Below are 11,474 nucleotides of genomic sequence, written 5' to 3'. Positions count from 1 at the left end.
TTCCTTGATGCTTGAAATCTGATCCCTTCGACACCTCATGATCGCACAGGCTGGTGTGCTTCTTCCATGTGGGCTTTGTTGCTTCTGAGCTAGATGGGCGCTTGTTTATCTTCAAGCCTTTAAGATCCTAGATGCTATATCTTTTGATAGCCGGGCAGCATTTCATGATTAACCACGATTCCTGGCTAAAGCACGATTGCGATCAAGTTAATTCTTATAGAGGATGAAAGAGTAAAACCGGGATTCAGGGGGTTTGCAGTGGCTAATTTTTATTAAGTTCATCACCAAGGCTTTTATAAGGTGCCTCAGGGTAGTCTCAGATCCCCAATCTTTGTGGGAGCAGCCAAGTCCATGAACTGCTTACACTCCCCAAGGACTGGAGAGGAACGTCATCCCCCAAGATCAGTCCTCCTTTCCAAACTCCCACGGAACTGAGTACAAGACCTTGTAAAAAAAAGTCTCAGCTTGGGAGTCAAGCACGTATGTGCAACTATCTCCAGACGATCGCGTACCAGCCATGTTACCTTAGTTGGCACTCGCTGCTCTTCTGAAACTCAGTCCATGCACTTCACATGGAAAACAAATTATAAACCTTGGGACATCCTAGTGGTCCAGGCTCTCCTTGTCTCCTTAATCAAATAATGATGACGCTGTATTCCACATCTCCATCCATATCACTATTTACTTAAAACAATCCTGAGGTGCTATGGTTGCTAGGTGTCACTGAGCCACCTCAGACACATAGAAGCCCTGTGTTTACAGAAGAAACACGGCCTGGTTGTGTGCCGTCTGGTAATCATTGCTATGTTGCACCCTTTGCTGCAGTCACTGGGGGACTCGGGTTCATTGAGGGGTTTCCTGTCTCTCGCTGACCTTCCACTGCGCTCACCATGCTGTTCTTGAGGAACTGATCTTATTTAAGCTAAATGATTTTACTGTCTCCCTTTGATGAAGGGGGGAACTCAGAACCGAATCGTTTCAATATTAGCTTAAAGGAATTTGGGGATTGCAGTGTGGTTGGAAGTAGGGAATTCTGTTGAAGGATAACTATATTAATCTAAAGAAGAGGAAAATTTTGACCCAGACTAGAGGAGAGAAAAGTAGACAGAGTCTAAGAATATTTTGAATATAAAATTGAGTTTTATGGTCCATGGGAGGTGAGAGTGGTAGAAATGATATGGAAGGATGAAGGGCCTTGGGGTCCTTGGCCTTTTAAGAGCTTGAAATGGTTCCCAATATGAAGGGCAGAATTAAGGAGGTGTTCGGTTCATCTTTGGACATGCTGCATGGAATATTCAGTTGGAGATATTTGAAAAACAATTAGATAAGATACCAACCTCACAAGAAACATCTGGGCTAGAGTTATATAGTTGAAAATTATCCCAATTTAATTGATAATTAAACCCACTTCCAAAAATATACCAAGAGCTCCGCTTTTGCAGTATATTCCCTATTAAAGCACTTCATCTTTCTAAACATCCATTTCCTCATCTTTTAAATGACAAAATAACATTGCCAAATTAATTTTATGAGACTCCAATGACATATTAAATGTTCGACTAATTTGTAAACTCTAAAGTGTAATTTAAATGGAAGAAGTATTATTCTTTCTGTCATTAGCACCTGGCCAATAGTAATTCCGCAACGCTAGCTCAAGCCTCAGCATTCCAAAATACTGGGATTATTGTTTTTAATGAAATGACTTTGGACTACTGTCGCATTTTTTTTATGTGCCCTAGGCATGAAACAGCTCTGTCCGCAATCTAGGCATCAAGCTAGGATGAACACAGGGCTGCCAGTCTGCTCTGCCCCTGTCTGATATAAGAGCACCACCACCAATCAGGTGTCTCTGCCCACAGCCAGGGGCTCTGTTGCATTTTTTTTATCACCAAATTCGGACAGGGTACAGAAAGTACCGTGAAGTGACATTAGTTCCTATGCATACTATGACTCTTCTGCCCATTGCCTTTGTAACGCCGACTCAATGACTGGGGGTGGGGGGAGGGCAGTGATGTAGAGGGCTCTATTTTAGAAGTGTGTCAGTTTTGCTAATCTGCTGAGGATGCAAGTGAGCCTTCTCAGAAAGAGGCACTGAGAACTCCTGCAGGCATCAAGACAGGAGGCCGCTAGTCTAGTCTGTGGGGATCGCTACCTGAAGTGGTGGTGGTGCCAGAGGCCTCAACACCAAAACCATAAAGCAGAAATGGAGCAGCTCCAAGGGCCTAATGCAGACTGGGCTGCCCTCCTACACCACGGGACGAATAACACTGAGTACATTTGGCCATGAGGGTGGTCTTCAGAGCCCGTCACTCTTCAGCAGTTATCAGAACTGAAGGAGACTTGCACCCAGGTGGCCAAGGGATCCTGTGGCCGAGAGGCCAAGGAGCAGAGAAAGACGTGTTTGCCGGCATGGCTGAAGGGGGAACTGCAGACAGAACAGCAGCACCTATCTGATAGGAAGCTGCCAACTTCTCCAGTCCACCTCAATGTCAGCATCGACTCTGCGTTGCCATGGCAAGGAATCTCAAACTCAACAGAGTGGCTTGTTACGGAGTGCTGGCTGGTGTCAGAAAGGAATACAGGAAGTCGAATGGTGGGAAGATGGCTGAACTGGACTTCATAAAAATCATTCTTGGATATAGGCAGATTGGGATTCTCCTTCCTTCCCCTCCCCGTCCATCCCTTGAGAGGCCCAAGTGGGAAAGCACAAAGAATGCTGGGAAACCAGAAAATAGAGCAGGTGATGGTAGACAGGTTCTGGTTGGGGAATCCTAGAAAATGACTGGACAGACAGGTCGGAGAAACTGGAGAACAATGGGAATAAAAAATAGGTCTGGGTTTAAATGTCTAAAAACAATGATTACTAGCTGTGTAAACTCAACTAATGTTATTTCGTCTTTGTAAGCTTTAATTTAAGAAATATCCATTACCACCATCTCTATCATGTCATTATCATCTCCATCAAACTTGTCATCAATGGCATGACACAGGAGTTTTCCAGATTCAGAAAGGGAATAGAAATGTGATGTAGAGTCTGGCACCTGACACGCAGACGACGGGTTAGTTTCTCTCCCTTCATTTTGAAGGCCAGAATTGAAAGATGTGACCTGTAATATACCCACAGGATTTCAGTCATGCTCTGAAATGAAACTTCCTAGTTATTTGGCAAGAAAGGAAAGCTAACTGTGTAGAAACAGAAGACCACAGTTTCCTATCCATCTCCAAATTTATTTCTAAACAGTCTCACACACGATCATAACCACACACAAATAAAGGTAATCATACTAGTCCGCGTAAGATCATATCAAAAAGCAACAACAAGTCATCGCATCAGTTTGCAAACAAGAACCTTGTGCAGTGTCTTGTTTTCGGGATGGGGAGAAGATTTTTGTGTTGCAGCTGGCGCCACTTTTGTTTCTTTTCTTTCTTTGAAAGTGAAAGGAAGTAAAACATATCACGCACACACACAACAAACCATATTTGGGTCATCTGCGCAAGACCTAGTGATCAGATTGAAAGCTGCCCCTGACTTTTGGCATCTCTGACACTAAACCATCTTTCCGGATCTGTCAGTAAGTGTCCCTGCTGTCACCGCCTCTGGTTGGTTCATGTGACGCAGGGACAGAGCTGGGTTCCACCTGCCCTAAGTTGAACTCACCTTCATTATCTGAGCTGTCCGTCTGGAGAATGTGCTGTATGTGTGGGTGTATGTTTTCCTTTCCAGCTCCCCCAGTCCATTTCTACCACTGAAGGTGATGCAGGTACTGATAATGGAATGACCTTGAGGCCACAAAAGAACGTGGAGTGAGTAACGTTCCATGAAATGGACTCCGACAGGTATTTCATAAGAGAGGCTTCCCAACAGATGCCTTTTCACAAAGAAAATAAACTAGCATTGCTGTGTTGTTCAGGTGCCAAAGTGATTTGCTCTCCTCTGCTCTCGCAGCTTCTGATTGACTTCTTTCTCCACCCCCCGTGAAAAATGCAGAAAGGCAGGGGAAAGAGTGTTCTCTGGGATGCATTCACTGAGCGGAGAGGCCACTAATTCTTCTTTTTTCTAGTTTGACGTCAATTAGTGCTAATAAAAATGACTTCCATTTTATCAATATAATAATAGCTGATATTCATTATGCACTTATTATGTGTCCTGGTGGTACAGTGGTTATGCGCTGGGCTGTGATCCTCATCGTCAGTGGTTCAAACCACCGCAGCTGGGCTTTCTGCTCCATAAACAGTTAGGGTCCGGGAACACACAGGCATCACTATGGGTCAGCACAGGTTCAGTGGCAGCGAGTTTTACTTTTGTCCCAATAAAATGATCAATTATTTTGCATTTGTCTAATGCTGAAACTCACTCTGAAGGGAAAATGAGGCAAAGGAAGGCTAAACAAGCTGCCTATCACTAGTAGAATAAAGCTCAAACTCACACTAAAATATTGATGAAGCAAAACTCATGCTTGCAAATGTTATTTCAGTTTGAATCCCTCTTTCTGATTGGAGGCATCATGCCGAGGTCCTGGTGGAGAATCCAAAACAGAAAAAATGAAAAAGGGAGATATTCTGATATCAAGGAAATTCATTCTAGCGGGGAAAATGTAACAAGTATATAGGCATCAGAATAGTACATCATGAAATGGGCTGCATAGTGACCCATTAGCAAATTGCAAATCGGAAGACATTGATAAAGAAGGGTACTGATTGTGAATCAAAAGCCACTGCCATTGGGAAATGACTACCTGAAGTATCTATATTGTGTTTTTATTTTTTTCAAGAGAGCCTGCAAATCTAGATTGTTTTGCTATATATCCCAAATTAAGAAATTGTTATACACATACAAAAAAGGACTGTAAATTTCAAAGTAAATGTATCCGTGGGTCAGAACTAAGTTATGTTCCCTCTGGTAACCAAATAAAGAATAGCAAGAATAAACCAAATCTCTCTTGGAAGCAGTACAAACCGAATGCCCCTTAGGAGTGAGAATGGTCTGACTTTATCTAAGGGCTGTGCACATGTTATCAGGAGGGACCTGCCCCCGGAAAAGGGCATCAGTCACAAAGGACATTGGTGAAGCGCAGAGTCCCTGGAAAAGAGAAAGACCATCAGGGAGATGGATTGACCAGGGACCGTAGTATGTGCTCAGACATAACAAGGGTTGTGACGATGGCGCCGGCCCTGGCACTGTGCTCTTCCCTTCTGTCTGTGTGTGGGAGGGGGGGCTGTTAGGGGGGGCTCTCTGTGAGTCGGACACCCGCTAGATGGCACCTAATGAAAACAATGAGATATGCATAATTCTTGGAATTGGATTGCCCCAGGTTTTATTTTGCCACCATCAGTTTCTTTATCTGTAAAATGCAGCAATAATACTAAACTAATACCAATGATGTTAAGCTAATGCCACCAGGAGATTAAATGAGAGGGCGCCTAAACTGCTAATGAAAGCTTAGAGCACAGTTGACGTCAATTATTTTTTTCTTTCTTAGCATCCAAGTCAGAGAAATGGATAAACCATAAAAGCAAAGTATTATTTATTTTAAGTCTCTATGAGGTCTTACAAAAAAGGCATTTGATATGGGCCAGTGTTGGGTAGGTGAAACTTAGGACAGAATATCTCTTATGGGAATCGAGGTTTAAACAACACCCAAGTGCCAAGATGTCTTAGGAAACTTAGAACACGTATTTGAATAATATGCTCCTACACTTAGAAGTAAAATCTTGGCTAAAAATGGAAATTACAATGTATATTACAGTCACACCACAGGAGACATTAATGCAAGTGTATGGAGCAGAGTCATAACTGAAATGCAGTAGTTAAATATTGATTTTTTAAAGCCATGAAGTGACATGACCAGTTTAGACTAATTAACATTTCAGGACCAGACACAAAGGAAAGACCAGGAGTGGGAAGAACAGCCACAAGATGACCCAATTCATTTAGGGTCTGGTCAGCTGACCACAGTTTATGAAATGATTAAGCAGAAAGTCGTCAGGATGACCTGGAAGCATTAGTGAAAGAAAACTTTCTACGGTTCTTTTTGTTTGACATAGATCTTGGCTGGGAGAGGGAGGCAAGATTCCAAAAATTTTTAAAAAGAGAAGCTGATAAAATGAGAGACTAGTCCTGGGAGGCATAGCAACCCAGGAGCTCTGGAATCCAGGCAGGTTCAAATTACCCTTTGTCCTCCACACTTCTAATTCATCCCACACTGTGAGCACCAGCTTCCCTCTGTATCAAATGGGAAGAAAATTACCGCCCTTCAATGTTGCTTTGAGAATTAGCTGAATAGGACTTTTTTGGAGTACAGCAATCTCTCAATAAATGTTACTTTAAATTTTCCCCTTTACATCAGCTTGGTGTATCTTGGGAAAAGAGTCTGATTTCTGTCCAATGTGCCTTTGCCTCCCTAGAGGAGCTCTGGGGGCTCTCCAGCACAAGCTTTGGACTGCTAACCACAGGTCAGAATTTCAGACCCACTAGTTTCTCTTCCAGAGGAAGATTAGGCTAGGCTATCTTCTCTCGGAAGACTCACGGCTTCAGAAATCCCAAATGACTTAGCATCCATTTGAAGGTAGTTGATTTTCTTCTATAGGAAATGCTATTAGGTTCTGCCAAGTCAATGCCAACTCATAGACACACTGTGTCTAAAACAATGAGACTCTTCCTGGCCCTGCGTCATCATCACAATTGTTCTGAGGTTTAAGCCCATTATTGCAGGCGCTGTCCCAGTCCATCTTGTGTGAGGCCTTTCTCTCTTTGCTGCCACTCCACTTTACCAAGCGTGATGCCCTGCTCCAGGGACTGGTCTCTCCTAAGAGTGTGCCCAAATTGGATGAGATGAAGTCGCACCATCCTTGTCCCAGAAACGTTCTGGTTGTACTTCTTCCTAAACAGCTTTGTTTACTCTTGTGGCGGACCATGTGCTTGTGATATTCTCACCAGTATCTTAGGTCAAATGCATTCATTGTTCTTCAATCTCTCTTAATCAATGTCCAAATTTCATAGATGATTGAAAATACCAGTTTCAGTTATTCAAAGCTTCATGTGCACCTTCGACCTCAAAACAACATACTTGTTTTCCAACATTTTAAAAGGGTAGCAGGCAGTAGATCTACACCTTTCACCTTTTGACTGCTCTCTTGAATGCATGAGCATTGACGGTGGATCCATGCAAGATGAACTCTCTGGTGACTTCGATCTTCTCTCCATTTAGCAGGACATTACCTACTGGTCAAGTTGTAAAGATTTGGGTCTTCTTTAAATTAAGGTGTAATCCATACTGATGGCTGCAAACCTAGACCTTCATCAGCAAGTGCTTCAAGTATTCCTCACTTTCAGCAAGCAAAGTACTGTCATCTGCTTATCACCAGTTATGTTACTCTGTATTAACAAGCATTGCTCTAATCCTGATACTACATTCTTCTTCATATAATCCAGTGTCTTTGCTTATTTGCTCAGTATACAGAATGAATAAATGTCATGAGAAGATACACCCTGGCACACACATTTTCTGATATTAAACCATGCAGTGCTTTCTTATTCTGCTTGTACAATTGCCTCTTGATCCATGTAAAAGTTTCTCAGGAGCGTAAAGAAGTATTTTGGAATCCTAATTCTTTTTAAGGCATTCCATAGTTTGTTATGATTCACATTGTCAAATGCCTTTGCATAGACAATGAAATATAAGTAAACACCTTTCTGTTATTCTCTACAGTAAGCCAATATCCATATGACATCAGCAATGATAGCTCTTGTTTTAAATCCTCTTCTTAATCTGGTCTTGGTCTCTGGCAGCTCCCTAAGGGAGTGTGGGTCTCTTGTATACCGTCCAGTTCCAAACCAATAGAGGGAAGCAGGTAGCCAAGGTCAGACTAGCAGGGAGCCAAGGCTTATTCATTCCATCGAGTGCTCTCTCAGTAAAGACTTACTTTTTGAAATGGCTGTTTGTTGTTTTATTAAAAGCTCCTAGGGGAGGTACATATATTAAGTAAATAATGAACGACTAAGCATATTATTTTATTTTTTCCCTAGACCAGTGGACAATGCAACAGACACATATACAGATTCTAAGAAATAAGGAACTCAAAGGGGAAAAAAAATAACAGGAGGTGGCTGGAACCTGTATACTAGCCAAACCAAAAATAAATGAATAAATGAGTCTTATTTAAAACCTTGTCCTATAAGAATTTGTATTTGGCTTAAGAACTCTAATTTTAATTCTCTTTTGGGTAAAGGTGGTTCAAGATGTTCTTATGAAATCTGAAATTTCAAAAAAAATTATAATTGTATAAAGTGTCTACAAAGACCCAATAAAATGCCTAAATGCTGTCACTGCATGACTGGACACAATTTTCATTACGTTGAGCGCGTGTGCGCAAGGACAGACTCACAGAAACCACTAGCCCGCCACAGGCTGTGTGTGTGTGTGTGTGTGTGTGTGTGTTGTCTTCATTCCTTGCCATTGGTAGAAGAAGCTGGTGGACTCTCTAATCCAAAGTATCTAATGGAAATGATGCTGCTTTGTTTCAGGTCAGAATTCTTTCCTTCGTTGCGTTGATTCCTGTAAACATCTGGTCATTTCATTTTCTTACAGATTGTCTCTCATTGGGCTTCTTTTATCAAAGTTGAACTGATTGTAGAAAATTCTCCATTTCTCTGCAATTAAAAAAAATCCCAAAACACTGGAACTAAAAACCAGCATCTCCAGGATTAAATTTCCATATGATAGCGGTGGCATAGTGAGCTATGGCAGGACTGCTAACCACAGGCTCGCAGTTCAGGCCCACTAGATGCGCAGTGGGCAATCGATGAGCCTTTCTACTCCTGTAAATAACTGTAGTCCCAGAAACCCACAGGGGCAGTTCTACCTTGTGTTAGTTTTGGTAGACTAGAGAAACAAATCCATAGAAACTCTTATGTGTTCAAGGGAGAGTTTTATAGAAAGGGTAATTGAACATTAAGAAAGCAGTCCAGTCCAAGCCCATAAATCCAATATTAGCCCATATATCTGATACCAATCTATAAAGTCCTCTTCAGACTCACGAAACATATGCAGTGATGTTGAAAGCAGGATGATCACCGGCCAGTAGGTGGAAAGTATTTGGATCCTGTGGCCTTGTAAGCATCTCCGCACTGGCAGGGGTCTCCACATGGCTTCTCCAGCTTTTAGGACTGCATCAGGGTAGGTCCATGTGGTTTCTCCTCAGGGATGTTTTGAAGGGAGTCAGCAGAGAGATAGTGTGTCTCCCGCCTCCAAGGAGGAAAATACAAGAGCTCCCAGAATTCTCAGGAGAAGGCCATGCCCACACAGAGGCCTTATTGGTTATATCATGATTGACAAGCCAGACTCCACCCCTTCACTTATAATCCTCCCAAATTGACACCAGATTCCATAACTACCACATACCCTTTCTAATTGGTCACTATGAGTCAGAATTGACTTGATGGCAGTGTCTGGGTTGCATGTGATACTCTCCATGTGACTCTGACTCAGAGAGGGCCTTCCTTAGCAGATGCTCCACAGACAGGACAGGTTTGCTGTTTCTTCCTAGAATACCCTTGTCTCGTTTCAGTAGTTGGGTTGGTGAGTGACATGTTGGCACAGAGGAAGAGAAGCAATCCTTTTATGTTAAATGTTACCTCCACAAGATTTTTCCATTACAGATAAATTAATACATCTTTGATTTTCCCTAGGTCATTCGTCAACCATTCTTCTCAGATCTCCACTTGGGGATCTTTTTCATGTCTACTTAGGCATAAATTTTACTGTAATTCCATGCAGGCTTTGAAACTCTTTCTAGCTTCAATGAAGCAGATAAACAAAATGTCACCTTGCTGTGTATTTGTGATTGCTGAGCATCTGCCATGGGTCTTGGCATATGTTTGGCGTCTCGCATCCAAGGTTCACACCAGTTTGGTTTGATGCCCAGCTGAGAATTTGTGTTTCTACTGATATGCTGAATCAAAGTCCACGTTTTTCACAACATCCCAGATTATTCTTTTAATACGTAAGTGATTCTTATGGATGCAAAAAATCTTGTAAAACTGAATCTGGTTAAAAAGTAAATTCTGATTCAGTGTATGGGTGGTTGAAACACAAATTCTCAGCAAGGGAGTGAACCAAAGGAACCGGTTCCAAACCCTTTTCTCATCTGTGCTCCTATTTGCCAGTGAAGCCAGACACAAAAGCCTCAGTCCTAGGGAAAGGTTCTTTTCTGATCAGACACCGCCCAGGAGGCTGCTCTTCATCCATTTCTCTGGCTGGAGCCATTGACAATAAGCAACAAATGGAAACCCCACTTGGTGTCCTCTGGAGCCAGGAGCACAGGGAGACAGCCACCTTCCCAGCAGAGGAAAAGACCACTGGCAGGAGGCTGGGCATCTCCTCTGCAGGATGCAGGAAATACCTTGCCAGGGAATCACAATGAGGCACTGGCAAATCCAGCACCAATTTTTTAAAAAACAAAAACTCTTTCACTTTTGAAAAATGTTGTAGAGGAAAATACTTAGATAAAATGTCTCCAGGGACTTAAAATGAAACGAATAAAAATGAAAACCATTGGGTATTTACGAAGTAATGTTACCAAATTTATCCTGACAAAAGCCAGGGGAGCTCCGATGCTCATTTCCAGTGTTGAGACAGGAACAACACGCACTGACACGTAGATGAAATGCATATTGAATTCCTTTTCACCGCACCAGGAAATCATGAGACACAGCAGTGAATTAACCCAAGACTCCGGCGGTACAGTAGGGCAGATACTGATGAATCCATTTCATTGGTGCAGAAACTCAGAAAAAGGGTACACAGCTAACTTGTCTGAGACCCCACAGCTAGAATATCTTTGGAATGAATTAACATCAGGTCCTTTGATTTGAAAACTCATTTTTCATTTATTGCTAGAACGGTTTTCTCCTTTAGGGGAACTTTGGGTTCCATTCCTGGTCAGTGGACCTCATGGCCAGCCACTCTTCTCCTGTCAGTGAAGCCGTGCACTGTGTTGCTAGAATCCCGAGCAGGTGTCACAGGAGCTTCCAGACTGACATGGACTAGGAAGAAAGCCTAGCACTCCCCTTCTGATGGTCAACTTAGGAAAACCCTGTGAAGCACAAGCATCCAGTCCACAGCTGATCGCGGGCATGATACAGACTCAGAAAGTACTTCATTTTCTGATGGAGTCACCAGGAGTCAGGGATTGAACTGGACGAGAGCAAACAACAAACAAACTTGTTGAACTACAAACCTTCTATTTGCTCAGAGGCAAACAAGAAGATCTGGGACCAAGCAGCATGCTTTTCGTAGGTGCAGGGTTAGAGAATAATTGAATGTAGCTCTTCTGTCCTACATATCGGTAACTTCCATGTCACGGCTATTTTGGGATTAGTCTCGATTAGAAGGGGGAGAAAGACATTGATTGGATTCACCTGTGAGTAAATATCAATGTGATTCATTGGACTGTCATCAGATTGACATAAAATT

At 42.5% G+C, this 11,474-nt stretch overlaps 1 non-coding gene across 1 annotated transcript; it reads right to left on the bottom strand.

Moving 5' to 3' along the window:
* Positions 1-1,726: 1,726 nt before the first annotated feature.
* LOC142447746 (small nucleolar RNA SNORA48) lies at positions 1,727-1,868 on the bottom strand. Its single transcript, XR_012784403.1, has one exon. It is a non-coding gene; the product is annotated as a small nucleolar RNA SNORA48 (small nucleolar RNA).
* Positions 1,869-11,474: the final 9,606 nt, after the last annotated feature.

Source organism: Tenrec ecaudatus, chromosome 4 (assembly GCF_050624435.1).
Source record: "Tenrec ecaudatus isolate mTenEca1 chromosome 4, mTenEca1.hap1, whole genome shotgun sequence".
Lineage (NCBI taxonomy): Eukaryota > Metazoa > Chordata > Mammalia > Afrosoricida > Tenrecidae > Tenrec > Tenrec ecaudatus.
Note: the sequence above shows the minus strand (reverse complement) of the source record. Positions and strands in the feature narration are given on the sequence as shown.